Genomic DNA, 18,924 nt, shown 5'->3' on the forward strand with positions numbered 1-18,924 from the left:
AGAGCAATTAATGCTCAAGTTTTTCCCACTATAAAAACACGAACAAGACGAAAGTAAACTAAACAAAGATCCGAGTGACCACGACAGACAAACAAACAAACGAAAAACATTCCCTCTCATTTCTTAGGAACGTTCAACAACAGTCTGGAACTTTTCAAGAAGACGATGGTAAGTGGTCATCCGCGCTAATAAATTCCCAAACAATATGTTGGCTGTTGTCCGAACATGATTACAGAGTTGTGCTCATCGTCATTTGAGCTGCTAATGAAAGAGCAAGACTCAGTAAGACTCGGTATGTAAGACCCAGATCCGTCGTTGACTATAAGAAAGACTTTGCATTTCAATAGCCATCACCTGCGCTCAAAACTGATGCCTGGACTTTTTCTTTAAAAGCAACGGAGATTATTACTCTAATAAATAAATTCCTACGTTTTGATTATATTGGTGTCTTGGGATGATCAACTGTTTCCATTTTTCCTCATTTAATCTGTTTTTTTTTTTATTCATCTCACGACCTTTAATAAGAACGGCTAGCTCTGGCGCGATACTGATCATAATACAAGAAAATAGATACAACATATTCCTGCAACGTTAAAAGTTTAACAAAGAGAAATAATCTGACGAATAATAAAAGACAAAAAATAAAATGAATGATGAAGCATACAAATAAAATATAAACAAAATGTATACACTTGAAAAAAAATAAAGGAACTTGATGGAATCAAGGTAGGGAGAAAAATTGACATGAAAAAAGGATAAGAAAATCAGTTACCATAACAACGATGAAAAAACAGAACACTGAGGCAAATAAATAAAACTGTAAAGAACAAAACCAGGATGAAGGAAATAACTGACAACACTCAGATTCACTTGAAATTAAGACTAATTAAGAAGAAAAAAAAGTTTTATTACGTAATGATAATCATTAAAGAAAGTTGAGAGAGAGAGAGAGAGAGAGAGAGAGAGAGAGAGAGAGAGAGAGAGAGAGAGAGAGAGAGAGAGAGAGTTAGTTATGAAAATACTTAACAGGGTTTCCAAAGCTACACGATAAATATAGAAAACCGGAAAAATTATGGTAATCTGAAATTTCTAGTCATGTTAGAGAGAGAGAGAGAGAGAGTCTTCCCAGCCCGATAACCAAACATACACGCCCATGACTCTTCTTCATGACCTATGACCTAGATCTGTTACTAACCCGATTTCCTTATCGTTTACAAACTAATATGAAACCCAAATAAGGATCTATGGGAGACAGTTACATATACTACATATAATCTCGTAACTTGGAAATCTTGTAGTCAAGTATTTTCAAAACTCTCTCTCTCTCTCTCTCTCTCTCTCTCTCTCTCTCTCTCTCTCTCTCTCTCTCTCTCTCATTTACTGCATTTCATAATTCTCCTATTACGTCACAAACCTCATCCACACTGTTGACAACCCCTTGACAAACGAAAATTAAAAGTGACGGGAAACCATACTCTAACAGGATCACATTTACCCACTGGGGAACAGCTGTTGTTACAAAACGCCAAAAATCAAAATTAGATTACCGATTTTTTTTATGAGAAAATGGACATACTCCCTTACGTAAAAAAAATATCCTTCAATAAAATTACTATGACAATCTGTTTTTTTTTTTTTGACAATGCTTTATTTTATTTTATTCTATTTTATTATTTTTTTTTTTGCACTATGCAAACCACTGCCAACATGACAGAAAACAGTCTTCCTTTCTTTCCCTGGGTCTTCGCACCTAAAGCATGCAAACAGACCTTGCTTATTTACGCTCAGGGAGAGCTTAGGTAAAAGACCTAGCTTATTTGCACTCCGGGAGAGCTTAGGCAAACCTTTCTTGAGGTAATTTGGCAGAATTCTTAGGTATGATGCCAACAGTCCCTACCATCAGCTCCCAGGGAACTTTCTAATCTCCCAACTGACGGGATTATCATGCTTGAAACGAGATTGCCTGGTGGGTGACACATGTTTAATACACTTTACGGAAACACAACTGAGAACTCCTTTGTAATATGGGAAAAACAATAACTTTAGAAGAATTCTGCAGGAGCACTGAGTACGGGACACTATGACAGAAACATTTCCTTCCTTAAAAGCACATAGTATTATGTTTTTATTCTAAACAACAATTAAAAACTACCACAGTTTGACTAACGAAACTAACTAATTGATAAAATTCATTAATGAGTTTTTTCAGTGTTGAATTACTTTGCCCACAATGTTTAAAGGATAAATGAGAAAGAGAAGGAATAAAAATCACAATTTTAGGAATAAGAACAGAAAAACATTCGATTGGAAAATTATACATTCGATGAAAATTAATATGAAAAAAAAATCAGCAGTTTAAATATGAAATAGAATTCTATACAAATACAACAGAATAAATTAAAGCAAAATGAAAAGCAAAACTTTATAACTTTGACGCATGTTTTCACAGAGAGAGAGAGAGAGAGAGAGAGAGAGAGAGAGAGAGAGAGAGAGAGAGAGAGAGCTTTTTATAAAGCAACGACCCCAACTCAAGAGGAACAGTAAAAGCCACCTGACTTCACCTGTGGAACTGTTGGGGGTCGAAGGTCACTGCAATAAGCATTTCCAGGATATGTGTAAAGCTGACTTGCAGTGAAATCCCTCTCTAATCCCCCCCCCCCCCCACTCTCCCACCTCCCACCTCCCACCCCGCCAACAGTCTCGTACCCATCCACCATACCAGGACAAAAAGGACTCGGCTTTTCCTTTCCTCCCATCCTTAGACCACACATCCTACGACTCATATAGGAGGTCCTACACACTCGCTGGTCAGCTAAGAAACTACATTTAATAATCTATTAATATTTTTATCTATTTATTAACTGTTGATTCATCTTTGTTATCAGATGATTGATCTCTGCTTTCTTCATTTCCTATTATCTTCAGTAATTCCTTTCGAAAGAAGACCATATTCTTTGGAAGCCTGAATGTGGGCTTGTTCCATATGAATAGGGTCATCTTCTGAATAATAATAATAATAATAATAATAATAATAATAATAATAATAATAATAATAATAATAATAATAATAATATCCTATGATAAAATTCAATTATAACTTTCAACTTTCTATTGAAAATTCGACGCCCAAGTAGACAGGGATTTACTTAACACCATTATATTAACTGTGAAAAAATATGAATCCTTAAAAGTCCGAACTTCAGCGGTAAATGTATTTATGCGTAAAAGTGACACATAAGTAGCTCGTTTATCTTTTATATTTTCTTTATCCGTAATCTTTTCTATTCCTTAAATTCCCTAAAGAATATAAAGAACTTACGAACGACCAGGAAGATTAGTGAGGACGGATAAAGAAGATATGGCTGGCTAAGAATCCTACCTTTTCAAAGTTAACAAAAAAAAAAAAATGAAACCGCAGAGACGTGTACTACAATACACTGACAGACACACACACACACACGCACAAACATATATATCAGATAAATAACAAAAAAGCAACTTACAATGCACAATATAAATACCGTACATGTTTCATATGAAAGCTGAGAGACGATACCTTTGCGTAATAACATGAAATTCAGAACTACCTTCCATCTCTTCTTCTGAACCCAAAGCAGTGAGACAAAAACACACACACACATACATGCAGAGATACATACATACTAATTATAATTATAATTCCCTTTCAGTGATAATCCCCAGGTACAGTGAATAGGATACTATACAACATTTGCAGCTAAATGCTTGTGAATGAAAAAAAATCAGTGTAAGTGATAAAAATGCGTTTTATAGGTAGGTATGTATGTATGTATGTATGTGTGTATATATATATAATGTCCCGCCTCCATATGGAGGAAACGGACGGCCTTCCTCTTCCGTTAACCGCGTACCCACCCAAAGGCCGGTCCGCACAAGCCTCTTCATTCACCACTTACTTCTCCTTACTCCTTCCTTCTTCCTCTTCTTCTCCTTCTCTGAAAACGTCAGAGCACCAGCAGCTTGTCCAATTCGCGGAGGCCTCATAAATGGGGCATTTTCAGGAATTCCACTGAAGCGTGTCGACAGGGCATGACGAATGGCAAAATCTCCCGACAGAAACACCCGCCCTTGGAAGGACGCGAGACACTGAATTCTATTCACGAGAATATACTCTTATAAAACTTACTGGGTGACTCTGCTTGTCGCTTTCATTACTTACCTTCGTCACGTCTTCTTCATATTAAATTCTCTCTCTCTCTCTCAGACAGACAAACACAAACACACATGCATACTTGAATATTTTAAATAATAATCTTTAATGTTTTCATTGTTACTTTATCTTGTTGTTTGGAGTCTTACGTGTCTCTCTCTCTCTCTCTCTCTCTCTCTCTCTCTCTCTCTCTCTCTCTCTCTCTCTCTCTCTCTCTCATGCGGGTTTACATTTTTTTTTTTTGGAGAAAGCCGCAATAATTCCACGAAATGACAAATTGCCAAGCAAAGAAGGTTTCTTTAGTTGATGGAAAGCTTTTGAAAACTATTTACATGTGCCACTGTGATCACGATTTACTATCAAAAAGGTTTATCTTATATATTTGATTCTGAAAACTATTAACGTTACACGTTCTACTTGTATGATGAAGAGTTATCATCAAAAATTGTTCAACTTACCTATTTGATTTTGAAAATTATTTACACGTTCAACTGTGATATAGCTTATATTTTTTATTCAACTGTTCAGGACGTTTTAGCGTACAAAACAACAAATTTGATAAGAAGAGAATTATTCAGCTCGTATATTAATGCTGCTGAAACAAAGTCAACAAAGAAATCCATCTCAGTGGGTATTATTCATACACTTGAACGGTAGAGGCATTCATTAACATAACTTCTTACCTAGTCATCTCCGGGATGTGAATCTCTTCACTTTCCTTCCAATACTTCCGTACTCTTAAAAGGAAAAGTTATATTTCTTTTACCACTACAGAAATTTGTAATTTTCAGTGACTAAAAGTGCTTTAGAAACCCCTCAAATAACACACGTAATAGCATAGTCTTTTCACCAAATTTAAATAATGTATATTATATACATATAAATATATATATATATATATATATATATATATATATTATATATATATATATATATATATATATATATATATCACCAACTGAGTTAAAGGCGAAGCCTTTATTTCCTAATGGATGAAATATGAGAACACGGAAGAATGCGGCCAATCAAATTACACGGGGCATCAGAGAGATAACTTATCTGTGGGCAGAACAGACCGTGGCGTACCCACATGATACAGGTACACGAGAGAGAGAGAGAGAGAGAGAGAGAGAGAGAGAGAGAGAGAGAGAGAGAGAGAGAGAGTGATATGCATGAGAGAGACTGGATTAACTCAATGACAACTTAAAGTGTGTTATTAATTTATTGACATACGCGAATCCAAAACCTTTACTGTCAGTTAGGGCAATATACACAATTTAACAATTACATGCACTCACAAATATGAACTTCTCTAGGTCATAAAACCATGGACACTTAAAAAATTTAATTTTGCTACTAACTAAGGTGATGGTAAAAATACCTTATACATAAATTCTTCAGTAAAAGTTAAAAGAGAAAAAATATGAAATAAATACGTAAAAAAAAAAAAATACAATAAAATGGTCAATCCTGAAGCAATCCCCGTTTACATGTCTACCAAGGAAGGTCGCCCGGGCGGCCGGCAGTCTAGACCGACTTTCATTCAAGGAGAATGGATGATAAATATAGGAATGGCAGAAAAAAAATAAGTAAACAAACAAAAATCCTGAGATATGATGTCAAGCTGAAAGGTATATTACTACAACAACTTTCTTTAAAACATGTTAATTAACCTTGAGACATTACATTTTTTTTCCAAACGCCCCGCCCCCTCTCTCTCTCTCTCTCTCTCTCTCTCTCTCTCTCTCTCTCTCTCTCTCTCTCTTAAACACTAGAACACATGCATACATGATTATCTTAAAATTTGAATTTTTCATGTTTTCAAAGTTATTGTATCTTGTTGCTTAGAAATTTTACGTCTTTGTAAACTCTCTCTCTCTCTCTCTCTCTCTCTCTCTCTCTCTCTCTCTCTCTCTCTCTCTCTCTCTCACACACACCAAAAAACTTACAAATCTTGAAGCATCATTCAAAAAAGCTTAGTTTGAAGCCCCCCCCCCCCCAAAAAAAAAAAAAAAGATCGAATACTTCTCTTTAGAGTAATTATTTTTTCTCTATTCCAGGTCACACCTCGAGACACAACCGCCGTCCGCAGCAGGGAGGAACCCATCTACGTGCAAGGGCGTAGGTCTCCTTAAAGCCCAGGTACATATATTACAGCAAAGGCTGACCATACGAGATTCCCCTTAGGAGATAAAAGGAGACAAAAAAAAATAAGAAAATAAAATAAAAATAAAAAGGGACTCAACTATGCACCGGACAGGCTGGTATGCAGACGCGCTCCTAAGCTTGCACACACATACACACACACACACAGAGGAGAGAGCGCGCGCGCATACAAACACGTATCAAAAGGCGGCTGGATATGACAAGAACGCGGAAGGTGGATTGACAGTGATGATGATCTATAAGAGCAGGAAATGTCGACGCAGACTAATGCGGTATGAAAGAAGCGCGCAAGCGCGCGCAGTCACACACACAAAAACCGTTAATAAGTTGCTTCATCGCAGGCAGCAGCAACTCAGACGACGACGCCTCAATGCCTCATTCTACCACAAGCAGGTCCCCAAGGGGGCAGGCGTTAACTCAAAGCACATACAGACGAGGAAAAAAAAAAAACACGCGTACTCCTTCTCAAGCCTTAAAATGGAGAACATGCTCAACACTCCTGAGCACATAAACATCTGGAAATACTATTGCTAAAATAATATTAATAATCGTTTATTACCATCCTTATCATGAAATACTGATAGGAAAAAATTTCTTCAAGGTAAGTATAGTGTAGTGTTGACATCTATTCTAAAAAGAACACAGTTACACCTGCATGAAAAATAACTGCAGTAATTTACACTTACAAGCAAGCAGGCAAATCCTCTGATCATACAGGAGAGACCTTACAGACCTTACAGACCTTACATCTTGTTCGGGTTGCCACCCAGGTCCCTCAGTGTGAGGCACCTCTAATGTCTACCAGAGAGTTGCTAGTACATCTTCCGGTATATTTTGCATCTTCCAATCTTGGATGGTCTGGGATGCAGTTTAGATATTTGTCGAGCTTATTCTTAAACACATCTACGCTCATCCTGATATATTCCTCAGATGAGCTGCAACGCATTGAATAGTACGCTGCAATTATCGATGCTGGTGCGTAGTGGATTAATGTCCTGTGTGCTTTCCTTATTTTTCCTGGTATAGTTTTTGGGCACTATTATCTACCTCTGCTTGCTCTTTCTATATGTTCCATGATATTCTGATTTTCTGCTATCCTTCTACTGTTTCCATGCCTGAATTATCATGTAGCGTTCTCTTCTCCTTTCTAGACTATATAATTTTAAGAAGTGTAGTCTTTCCAGTAGTCTAGGTCCTTAATTCTTCTATTCTAGCTGTAAAGGAACCTTTGTACCTCTCTCATTTGTGCAATAATCCTTTTGATAGTGTGGGTACCATATCATATTGCAATATTCAAGTGGACTACGAACATATGTTTTATAAAGCATAATCATGTGTTTCAGCTTTTCTTGTTTTGAAGTGCCGTAACAACATTCCCATTTTGCTTTTACATTTTGCCAACAGAGTTGCTATTTGATCATTGAATAACATGTTCCTATTCATCATCACACAAGGTCTTTAACTGCTTCCTTATTTGTGATGGTCTCATTATTAGGTCCCTTATATGCATATAGCTTTCTTTCTCTGTCTCCATAATTTATTGATTCAAATTTATCAGAGTTAAATACCATCCTATTTACCTCTGCCCAATCATATACTTTGTTAAGGTCTCTTTGTAGACGTTTCCTATCTTCATCACAAGTAATTTCTCTACTTATTCTTGTGTCATCTGCGAAACTACTCACTACCGAAATCCTTCACATTATTGGTCTATGTCTTCAATCATAATAACAACAGTATTGCAGCTAACACCGTACCTTGCGGCACACCGGATATTACCTTGATTCATCCGATTTCTCGTCGTTTGCAATAACTATCTGTTTTCTGTTGTGTAAAATTCTTTTAACCATCTTCCTACTTTATCCACGATATTGTGTTTTCTAATTTTCTTCGCTAATATATTATGTCTACTTTATCAAAAGCTTTTGCAAAGTCTAAATAAACCACATCTGTTTCAATTTCCGCTTTTCATATTTTTGAATATGTTCTCACGGTGGACTAACAGTTGGGTTTGTGTACTTTTTCCGGGTACGAAACCATGTTGTCCTTTATTAAACAAATTATTTTTTATTAAATTGTTTCATAATATTTTTCTTCATTACCCTTTCATACACTTTCATAATATGTGATGTTAGACTCACAGGCCTATAATTACTTGCCTCTAGTCTTGATCCACTTTTGAAAGTAGGGGTAATATATGCTAATTTGTGCTCATCATAAATCTTGCCTGTATCTACACTTTGTCTTAATAATATTGCAAGTGGCTTTGCGATAGAATGAACTACTTTCTTTAACAAAATAGCAGGAATTCCATCCGGCCCTGCAGCAGCTCCATTTTTAATTTCTTAATAGCCTGACAATATCAGCTTCATTAATATCTAGTCAGCTAAATATTCACTATTTTCATCCCTTACTTCTATATCATTATCTTCATTATCTATTCTAGGGGTGAATTCTCTCTTATATCGTTCTGCCAGTATGTTGCAAATTTCCTTTTTTTCATTCGTTAATCTCTTCAATTCTCAGAGGCCTATTTCTATTCTTCTTTTATTCATCTTCTTCGCATATGAGTATAATAGCTTGGGGTTTTGCTTGATATTTAATAGGGTTTTTTCTTCCAAGTCCCGTTTTTCATTTTCTTTTGATTGTATAATCTTTTGTTCTGCATTTTCTATCTTACTTTTTAGTTCTATAACTTTCCATGCATTTTTTCTTTTGCAAGACCTTTTTTCCACTTTCTGATTTTCTGGAACAAGATCCTTCTGTCTCTTGGTATGCATGAATGATGTTTACTTTTCTTCTTCGGTATATATTTTTCCACTATTTTCTCCAATATTTTTATATAATATCTCCGTATTTACCCTTATGTCATCACTTACGAAAATGTTATCCCAATCTTTGTTTAATTCTTCATTAATTTCTGACCATTTTATATTTTTACTGTAGAAGTTGTATTTTCCATATCCTTCCCACTTTTTCATTTCTTGCTTATCTCTATTTTCACTTGCTTTGGAATGAACTGTTAATTCTATGACATTATGGTCTGAAATATTCGCATTATAAACTATTATTTCTTTAACATAATTCATCTCGTTCACAATACTAGGTCTAAAGTATTTTCTTTCTTGTTTGTTCAGGTGATTTATTTGTTGAATGTTGTATTCTAGTAGCATATCTAATAGCTTTTCAAATTGCCTCTTATCTTCTGCACTACTATTACTCTCTTTTTTATATGTATAAGTACAACCACAATCTCCTATTCGTTCTTTCCATTCTACGAAAGGAAGTTGAAGTCCACCAGATAGGAGAATAGTCCAGTCCTTGTGATTCTACATATATCATCCAATTTTTCAATTATTAAGTCAAACTCTTTAGTATTAGGAGGTCTATATATTACTATGTTCATCAATTTTTCAGATTCAAATTCTACCGCTATTAGTTCACATTCTGAGTTACTATATTTCTCATATAGTTTTTCCTTTTTTTTGTTTTTGTCTTTCCCATATATTGCGGTTCCCCCTTGATTCCTATTTTTTCTATCTGATCTATAAGTTTGGAACCCTTTTATTTGATCATCATTCCCAGTCTCCTGGGAATACCAAGGTTTCACTTATATTCATTATATCTATTTTCTTTTCATTTTGGGTTAGTTCTTCTAAGTACTCTATTTTTCTTTTTGAGTTACTCGTAACTAAACCCTGCGCATTCATCACTATGATGGTTTGCATGTTTTCTCCTTTATTTAATACTGGTAGTAATAAGGATTTTCCCATGTCTCTTCCTGTTCTGGTATGTTGTTCTTTTTTTCATTTCCAGAAATTCTGACATTAAAAAATTCCAACTTTTCCATAATATTTGATCTTCCTTCATCATAATTATTCATTTTGTGTCTGAATCTGCAATTTTCTCGTTTCTGCAATATCCTCTTGCATAATAAATACAGTTATTATCTCTTGAGTAGAATTTCGGAGCTGATGCTTTGAAATTTTTTGCTGACACCTCTGCATATCTCATTGGTGGTTTGCTTTTCTCTCTTACCTGATATTCTTGATTTTCTCTTTTGATTGTTTCTTTCTTATTTTGGATTTTATTACTTGGTTGGTTATTTATTGATTATGATTTCATGGCTACAGGGTGCATATTTGCATTTTTTGTCGAACTTACATCCTTTTCCTTCTTTTAGGTTTTTACATATTTTTGGATGCAGATCTCTGCAATCATCCCCATATCCATCTAAGTATGCACATTTACCATATATTTCATAGTTTTTGACATATCTTAGGATGTTTGTAGTAACATCTTTCTCCAAATCTGCAATTCCCTCTTTTCAAAAGGTTGCAGATTTTGTCTTTCTTGTCTATTTTTTCCTCTTTCCCGTCATTGTATAGATCTGGGATAGAGCCTCTTCGGGATTTGCTTTCTGTTGTCATATCGTAATTTATTTCTTCGTAGGTATGCTTGCTTTATTGCCTCATATGTAGTATCAATGAGTATCTCTGCATCCATACTTTTATCTTGTTCTTTTGTTTTCCTTATTTTTTTTCTGTCATTTCATTTTTGTTTACTTCTCTTCCGTTTTCCTCTTCTTCTTTTTCTTCTTCTTCTTCCTCTTCCTCTTCTTCTTCATCCTCAACTATTTGTACATTCAATCTTGATTTAATAACATTGTCTATCCATGATAGACATGTTGACAAAAATTCTTGTATCTTTTCTCAAATCTTGTATTACCTCAGCACACTGTGGATGGGTCGGAAGTTGTTGCATGCAGCACATTTTCTGATTAGGTTTTGTGGATTGACTATGCTATGCCAAACCTTACACAGTTTGCATGCTTTTGGCATTCTTTTTCCTAATGGCATCAATTAGGATGATTCACAAGATTCACCTTATTCATTTTCTTTGTCGGAATATGTTGGTTTATGTATATTTTCTTTATGAGTCTCTTGACCACTTGGATTTTATTTGGAACTTCTTCAATTATTTTCAAGATGTTTTCATTAGATTTGTTCCAGTTTGAAGGATTATATCCTTCTAATATATCTATGAATGCTTTTGTATCTTTTTGGTTAGGACTGTTGCTGATTTCATAGATGAGAAATGCCAGTTCCCTTCCTGCTACCTCATCGTATTGCGAATCTGCTAGACACGCCAAATTACGCCACCTCTTTCCCGCAGTTGGAACTTACTGCCATCTTGTTCTGATTTATAGTATTACACTTGATAAACTAACTTAGAAGACGCTTTATCCTACTATTTTCACACTAATCTTATCACCGATAGTTCACGAACACTTCTAGATATTTCTCAAATTCTAGTCGTATGTTAAACTTGTGATATCTGTTGATTAATCTGACTTCACGCGGGTACGACTCACCAAGCAAGATGGCTACTTACGGGAGAGAGAGAGAGAGAGAGAGAGAGAGAGAGAGAGAGAGAGAGAGATTTCCACAGAATGTGAATAATTACGAGGGAGAAGACTGTCGTGGTAATCCAGGGTTTTGCTATGACAGCTCTTGGAATTCCCAAAGAGAATGTCCAGGCGGTAGACCTCCTCCTCCTCCTCCTCCTCGGCCGCTAAAAATCGTCGATGTCAAGACACAACGACAAAAGCCTCCGGTTAACCTCTTGAGGTTTCCAGGCTTCCGGAGACTCTCTTTCCAGTACCAGTAGAAATCATCTCAGGCGCGTTTTCCGTTTTCTTTTCTAGGTGGGGGCTGGCCGCTGCCGGAAGCCCTCTGGGGAAACTCATATGCCATTACCGTCATTTACACGGCCACCTTGCAACACACGCGGCACGAAGAGATCGCTCTTTCACACGGAACTTCGCATCTCTCAATGCTCTGATGAATTACAACCTCTAAATCGATTTCCTCGGTACACGCTAGAGAACACATTGGGAAGTCTTCTAGCTACAAAGTTAAATGAATAATTACATAAAGAATAAATATAATAATAAATGAATAAATAACTAAATAGGTAAACATACAATTACTTTTAAATTGTAAATTAAGTTCTAATATCAGACAGGAGGACAATATTCAAGATATCTGGTTTCACAGATTACCAAAATATTACCTTGAAATGGTAATTAAACATCATGATACATTTTAAAAAAAGCTAATATTCGATCACATAATCTTACAAACATAATGAATTATTCTAAAATACAAAAAAATGAAAATTTTAAATAATGCAAAATTGGTGTATACCATAGGCTTGTTACTTCCTATCAAGTACCATTTAATTCCACAGAGAGAGAGAGAGAGAGAGAGAGAGAGAGAGAGAGAGAGAGAGAGAGAGAGAGAGACTTCTAATCAAACCACTCTGGGTACCACTAAGAAGAGGGTGAACCATATGCCGAATCCCCTTGAAAACTCCACGCCCATAAGGAGGAGGTAGCCGTCCTGATGTGTACACATACATACACACACACACACTACGCTCATAGTAACACAAACTCGAAAGAGATCCCACATCCCTCAAACCGCACAAACAACTAGAGCAGAGGAACCTGAAGAGCGGCAACCTGAAGATACAAGTGGCGAGGGATAACACGATATAAAAGAAGAAGAAGAAGAAGAAGGGTTACCTTTTATCGTATGGGTGGATAGTGTAGGGAGCCCAAGCACAAGTTGCTACATGGGTGGGTGAGTGTGTGTGTGTGTATGTGTGAGGGGGTAGGGGTGGGTGGGGGGATTTAGTGCCATGAAGGGGGTAAGGCCGCGATGCCCCGGGGTATTATAGGATATCATGTGTGCTGAGTTGGTGTACGCAGAGAGAGAGAGAGAGAGAGAGAGAGAGAGAGAGAGAGAGAGAGAGAGAGAGAGAGAGCCAGTTTCAATAGACACTCCATCACATCCAAGGTGAATCGAAGAGGATTCTTGCATAACGCTGCAATGCATCGCCTTTGCAATACGAGCGTGTCATTGAACTTTTGCGTTCCTTCTCAGTTGCTAACAGGAAGGAAGCCGTGATCGACAATTGAAAACCTAAACAAATGGTCTGTTCTTCGTATAACACTGTTCCATGGTTACCCCAAGATAAATCTTATGCAGGCAAACGACAGACTGCACAGCTGACCATAAGATACCCTAAGGGAATAATTATTATCTGTCAGTAAGTGTCCAGATTGACTGATTACTGTTTATACAGTACAGTTGACCATAAGATAACTAACCTACGGTAATAATAATCATCTGTCAATAAATGCCTACATTAACTAATTCCTATTTATACAATATAGACACAGCAATAGTCATCAATAGAAAGTCCTTGTCAGCTAACCGCACGGAGGTAGCAACAGGTCCAGTACACAGCAAGCGTTAAACAAGCAGGACCTGAGGGCAATAATGAATTATGCAAAAGCACCAAAGACAGAAGAACTGCAAGCAGCAAATGCGAAGCCCTCAGAAGAGAAGCTGTTTCTCAAAATCCTGAGAGATTTGTCATCTCAGCCAATGATTCAAATCGCAACATTCTCGCAATGCTGTGCGTATGAAAATCAATAGTTGCAAGATCTGCTTTCTGGTGGCATGCATGAATAACAGAACAAAGGGAACAGAACAAAGGGAACAGAAGCATAAGGGAAAGAAGCTATATATATATGCGTATCAAGTTGTTGGATAATTTATATGGGAAAGACAAATCAAAGAATCAAGTTTGTCACGTCTATTTATGAACTTAATAGTTATTAAACAAACAAAAATAAAACCCTATTCATATTCAACAAATGGACCTGATGGTAAAAAACAAATCTGACGCTTAATTGAAAAAAATTACTAAAAATATAGCCGTATCTAACTCACGTCTATGTCAAGTAGGGGAGCAAGCCTGAAGCAGTTTATACACCTTATGAAGACCAAAGGAGTTAGGGAGGGAGGGAGAGGGGGGGGGGGGGCAAGAGGGGGGAGAGAAGAAGGGAGGGGAGAGAGAAGAGAAAAAAAACGAGAGAATTTCCAGCACAATAGTATCTTCGCGCAACAAAAGAGACTAATTTTCGCAGAAGAATTAGGAGAGAGAGAGAGAGAGAGAGAGAGGACTTTTGAAGGTTAAAAAAGGTGATTCTGAGGATATATCCGTAAGCAGAATGACACGGTAGGATGATTAGCAAGATTAAATGCCCTCTAAACACAAGAGACACAAGAAAAAATATACTGCTTAAGGAATAACGAGGTATCCAGCCTATAATATTAAGCCATCAAGAACTGTGCAAGACGATATTTTATAAAGATAAAAGAAAAAATGACTCAACAAGTGAAGAGAACGAATCCGAACAGAATTTCCAGAAACAAACAAACTTAAAGGAAATAATAAAGAGATGTCTGTGAGCACCAAGGAAGAGAGAGAGAGAGAGAGAATTAAGGGAAAATTCCAGAGACAAACTTATGACAGACTGTCAAAGGACTAGGTATCAGAGAGAGAGAGAGAGAGAGAGAGAGGAGAGAGAGGCTTGTTTCGAAATGTGATGCTAATCCCGCCGTACAGGACCTGGTGCAGAAGCGCAGGCGCAAATCCTTCTTGAAGGCTACAAACAGAGCGGCGAAGACCACATGGAGAATTAATTGGAGCTGGGTTTACGATCCAAGACGGGTGTTTAGTTTGGAGCAACTGCGGAATTCTTTGGACTCGCTGCCTCAAAGGCGGTGGCGGGCCGCTTATTCCTCTTTATTCCTTAAAAAAACAAAAAAACAAAAAAACACACACAACAATATCCACTTTAGGGACGTGAAAGGGCGCTGCTGCTTCCCGTCTGTGCCGGGATGAGGATGGTGCTCTTCCTTTTTCTTAGAAATCTTTGGGATTTATTTATCTACTTTAATGCCGCCTTGAAATTATTTCAACTTTAGGAGTCTGCTTATTTATGCAAATAATGTTATTGCATTGATAATACAAAGAATCAAAAGAGTATGTGTGCTTGAAGAAAGTTGGTCTTTGGTTTACGTGGGTATTAATTTGTGCACTTTGTTTGTTTGTTTTTTTTCTCATGAAACTGAGAAGAAAATTAACCAGAAAAATATTTCAATTAAAATTACAGAGTTGTCAAAAAAGTGATCTCAAAATATAATTCAAGTCTACCGAACCTGGAAATATCAAGTGAACATAAATGAACGAAGAAAATATATCACAGATGAATATAAGAAGGCAGCGTACATGGAAAGAACATAAACGTCAAACTTTTCTGACACAGACAAACACTCTCATCTGATAAGACTTGAAGAGAATGACTGACAGCAGATTTCACTGCGACTCAGATCACTGATAAAACAGGAAGACGATCAATTCAGATCTGCAAAATGGCATGGTCTTCAACACTGACACAGCACTATTAGTTTTTAAAGAATAAAAAAATGTGCACAAATAGTTACCTACATAAGCTAAAGACCAATTTCCATCCAACACACAACATACTCTTTTGATTCTTCATTTATTCATGCGAAAACATTACTTTCATGAATAAGACTATTACAATACTTGAAATTATTTAAAGGTAACATTAATGTATAAATTCAAAACATCACTATATATTAAAATAAAATAATAAAAAAAATAAAAAAAGAGGAGTGCCATACTCATCCTGGCACAGAGAGGAAGCGCCCTCAGTCCAAAAAGTGGACATTTCACCCATCAAAGTCGAGGAGACTAGACAGTCCTCACTACATGCATAAAATAATTAGGGAGGTGATTATTTCCGAAGGGAACCTGAGTATTTCCTCAAGGAATCTGATTAATTCCTAAGGGAACCTGATTATTCCTATGGGAACCTGAATAATACCAAAGGGAACGAGAATAATTACTAAGGCCTGAATAATTCCTAAGGGAAACCGAGTAATTCCTAAGAGAAACTGAGTCATTCCTAAGAGAACCAGAATAATTCCTAGGGAAACAGGAGTAATTCCTAAGAGATCTCGAGTGATTCCAAAGAGAACCTGAACAACTTCTAGGAGAACCTGAATAATCCCCATTGGAACCGAGTAATTCCAAAGGGAACCTGAGCCGTGGCTTTTCGCGGTTTTGAAGACCTTACTTCGCGAGGAGATTAAATCTTATACAAGCACAAGTGCCATGTCACTTCCACCATTATTGCAACTCAGGTACAACTTCCAATCCTGTCACTTCACAAAGATCATAATATGACTAATGCGACATGACGTACGTCTGCCTAAACGGCTTTACCTCTTGGAAAAAAGACACGGCTGTCCTCTAAATCACAGGCTCAACCTCAAAAGGAATAAGGAGTTGCTGCTGGATGTTCCCTATCTGGCTTGCGACTGGCGCAAGATGTAAATCTCATCTTTACATTTGCTCAGGATGTGCATGACAGGCATTATCATAACAGGGTGTATCACGTCAGTAACAAAGGAGCCACGTCATTTCCTGTGTCATCGCTTTGGTTTGAATGATGGAACCAAAGAGGAGAGGGAGTCAATTTTCTCGTGTCCTTTTTGGACACCAGAAAAATGCAAGTAAACTTCTAAATATTATGTGAAGACGAAACTCCTTAAAACTGATATAAAGAAGTAAGATGTAAGAGCTAAAACAAATTTAGATGGACACTACATAAGGTCTCCTAGTAATTATTCAAATTCTGATTCGTCTTTTTTCATTTTTAGCATCAACAAACTATTGTTTGTATGGTGTTTTTACGTTGCATGAAACCAATGGTTATTCAGCAACGGGGCCAACGGCTTTACGTGACTTCCGAACCACGTCGAGAGTGAACTTCTATCACCAGAAATTCACATCTCTCGAACTCGCGGCCACCGAGGTGGCAGGCAAAAACCATAACAACCACGTCACTGAGGCACTAACTAACATAGGCTACTGTGTATTTTGTGAAGCTAAAAACCCCTCTAAGACTGATATAAAGACGTAAGATGTAAGAGTTAAACCGAATTCAGATAAGACAATAAATAGATGTTCCTAATAAGTTTTCAGATTTTGATTCAATTCGTTTTCAACCACAAACTTAAATATAAAAGAAAATCCTGAATGGCGTCATTTTCCCGAACGTCAAGCATGACATGAAAAACTCATTATCAAAAGAACGCCCAGCCCCTTGGCCCCAAACCCCCTCTCTCCCTCTCTTCCCCGCCACCCAAAACCAAAGAAGGAGAATGTTTTGGTAGTTGAAAGCAATGCACTCGACCATTATCATTCACATGCAAGCGTGGGAAAACTGCTTGAGAAGAGCTTGACAATAAGCAGTATCCCCACCACCCCCCACCCCAATCCTTGTCTCTTCCCCACCCCCGCACCCGCCCTCGAATATGGCATCCCCTTGACGGGTAAAATAGCGGATACAATGAACGAACGTACAGGAGGAACGAATTCGAAGAATCACGAAAGGTGGTGGGTGGAGCGGACGGGAAGGGAAGCGGGAATTAGGTGTGAGAGAGAACGTAGAAAAAAATTCTGAGTTAAAAAAAGAAAAAGAAAAGATGAAGGGAGAGAGAGCGAAAGAACTACAAATAAGTGAGGTGGCAAAGGCCAAATAATAGTAATAAGGAAAACGAGGAGAAAATGCCAAAAAGGAAACTAAGAAATAAATACCAAACCATCAACCGTGATAACCTCTCTCGGTCTTTATAACGGAAAGCAAAATAAACCCATTAACTGACTGACTACCCCACCCAAAGGGTGGAATTGTTTTCGAACCCCCAGACCGACCCTCATGGCCGGTCCAACATTAACAAGCGGAGAGCAAACAGGTAATTGCCTGCGCTCTTGTGTATCTACGTGCTTGCGCTGGGCGTCATACATTGACGCCGAAAGACTTCTGGCTAAAACGGGCTTCAATGGGAATGAGAATGCGAGAGGAAAAAACGAGCCTTCGACAAACAAGGATACACCCAATTGGTAGAATTGTAATGAAGATTGATGGGCGAAATCTAACCCCCACCTTCGAGAAGGTATAGATACGAAGGTCCTCCCTCCTCTCTGACCTTTCCCGTCTGACGTTGATATCAGAACAACTTCCTCTGAAATTTATATAAATTTCCTCCATAAATTTTGTCCCCGCCTGTTTCTGCTGGTGGGGGAGAGTGCGAATTTCAAGTTATATTTAAGAAAATATATGTTTATAACAGCTGTCCAAATTAGGTAAGATAGACGGGGTTTCATATCGATTCTAATTACGAAAGCACCGAGTTCGAGGGTGATTTGTAAGGTCAGAATCAATATGAACTTATAGCATCTCTGTTGGCTGATTGGATAGCGTCACTGACTGTCCTGATTTCGTCCCCGTCCACTTGGACGGTGGATCGATCCCATGGGGGGACGAAATTATTATCAACTAAAAAATTCCCCTTCGGTACATATATGAAAATATATCATTTGGGAGGTAGAGTGAATTTAGATATTAAAGGACATTTGTAGCTTGAATGATATGTAAGATAAGATGTATAACAATATAGTTAGTACATTTTTAACATGCTTATGTTACTATGAAATTGAGTAGGCATGAGAAAAGTTCATCTACGTTGTAAAAATCGTTATTTCCAGGAATTTCTTACACACACACACACACACGCTTGTGTATGTATATGTATATGTATATGTATATGTATATG

The 18,924-nt window shown here is 37.2% G+C and overlaps 1 protein-coding gene across 1 annotated transcript in view; it reads right to left on the reverse strand.

The window, feature by feature from the left end:
* LOC135225157 (mucin-2-like) overlaps positions 1-18,924 on the reverse strand; it is an 861,510-nt gene that overhangs the window by 166,329 nt on the left and 676,257 nt on the right. The gene's annotated exons all lie outside the window — the stretch shown is intronic.

The sequence above is a fragment of the Macrobrachium nipponense genome, chromosome 13 (assembly GCF_015104395.2).
Source record: "Macrobrachium nipponense isolate FS-2020 chromosome 13, ASM1510439v2, whole genome shotgun sequence".
Taxonomy (NCBI): domain Eukaryota; kingdom Metazoa; phylum Arthropoda; class Malacostraca; order Decapoda; family Palaemonidae; genus Macrobrachium; species Macrobrachium nipponense.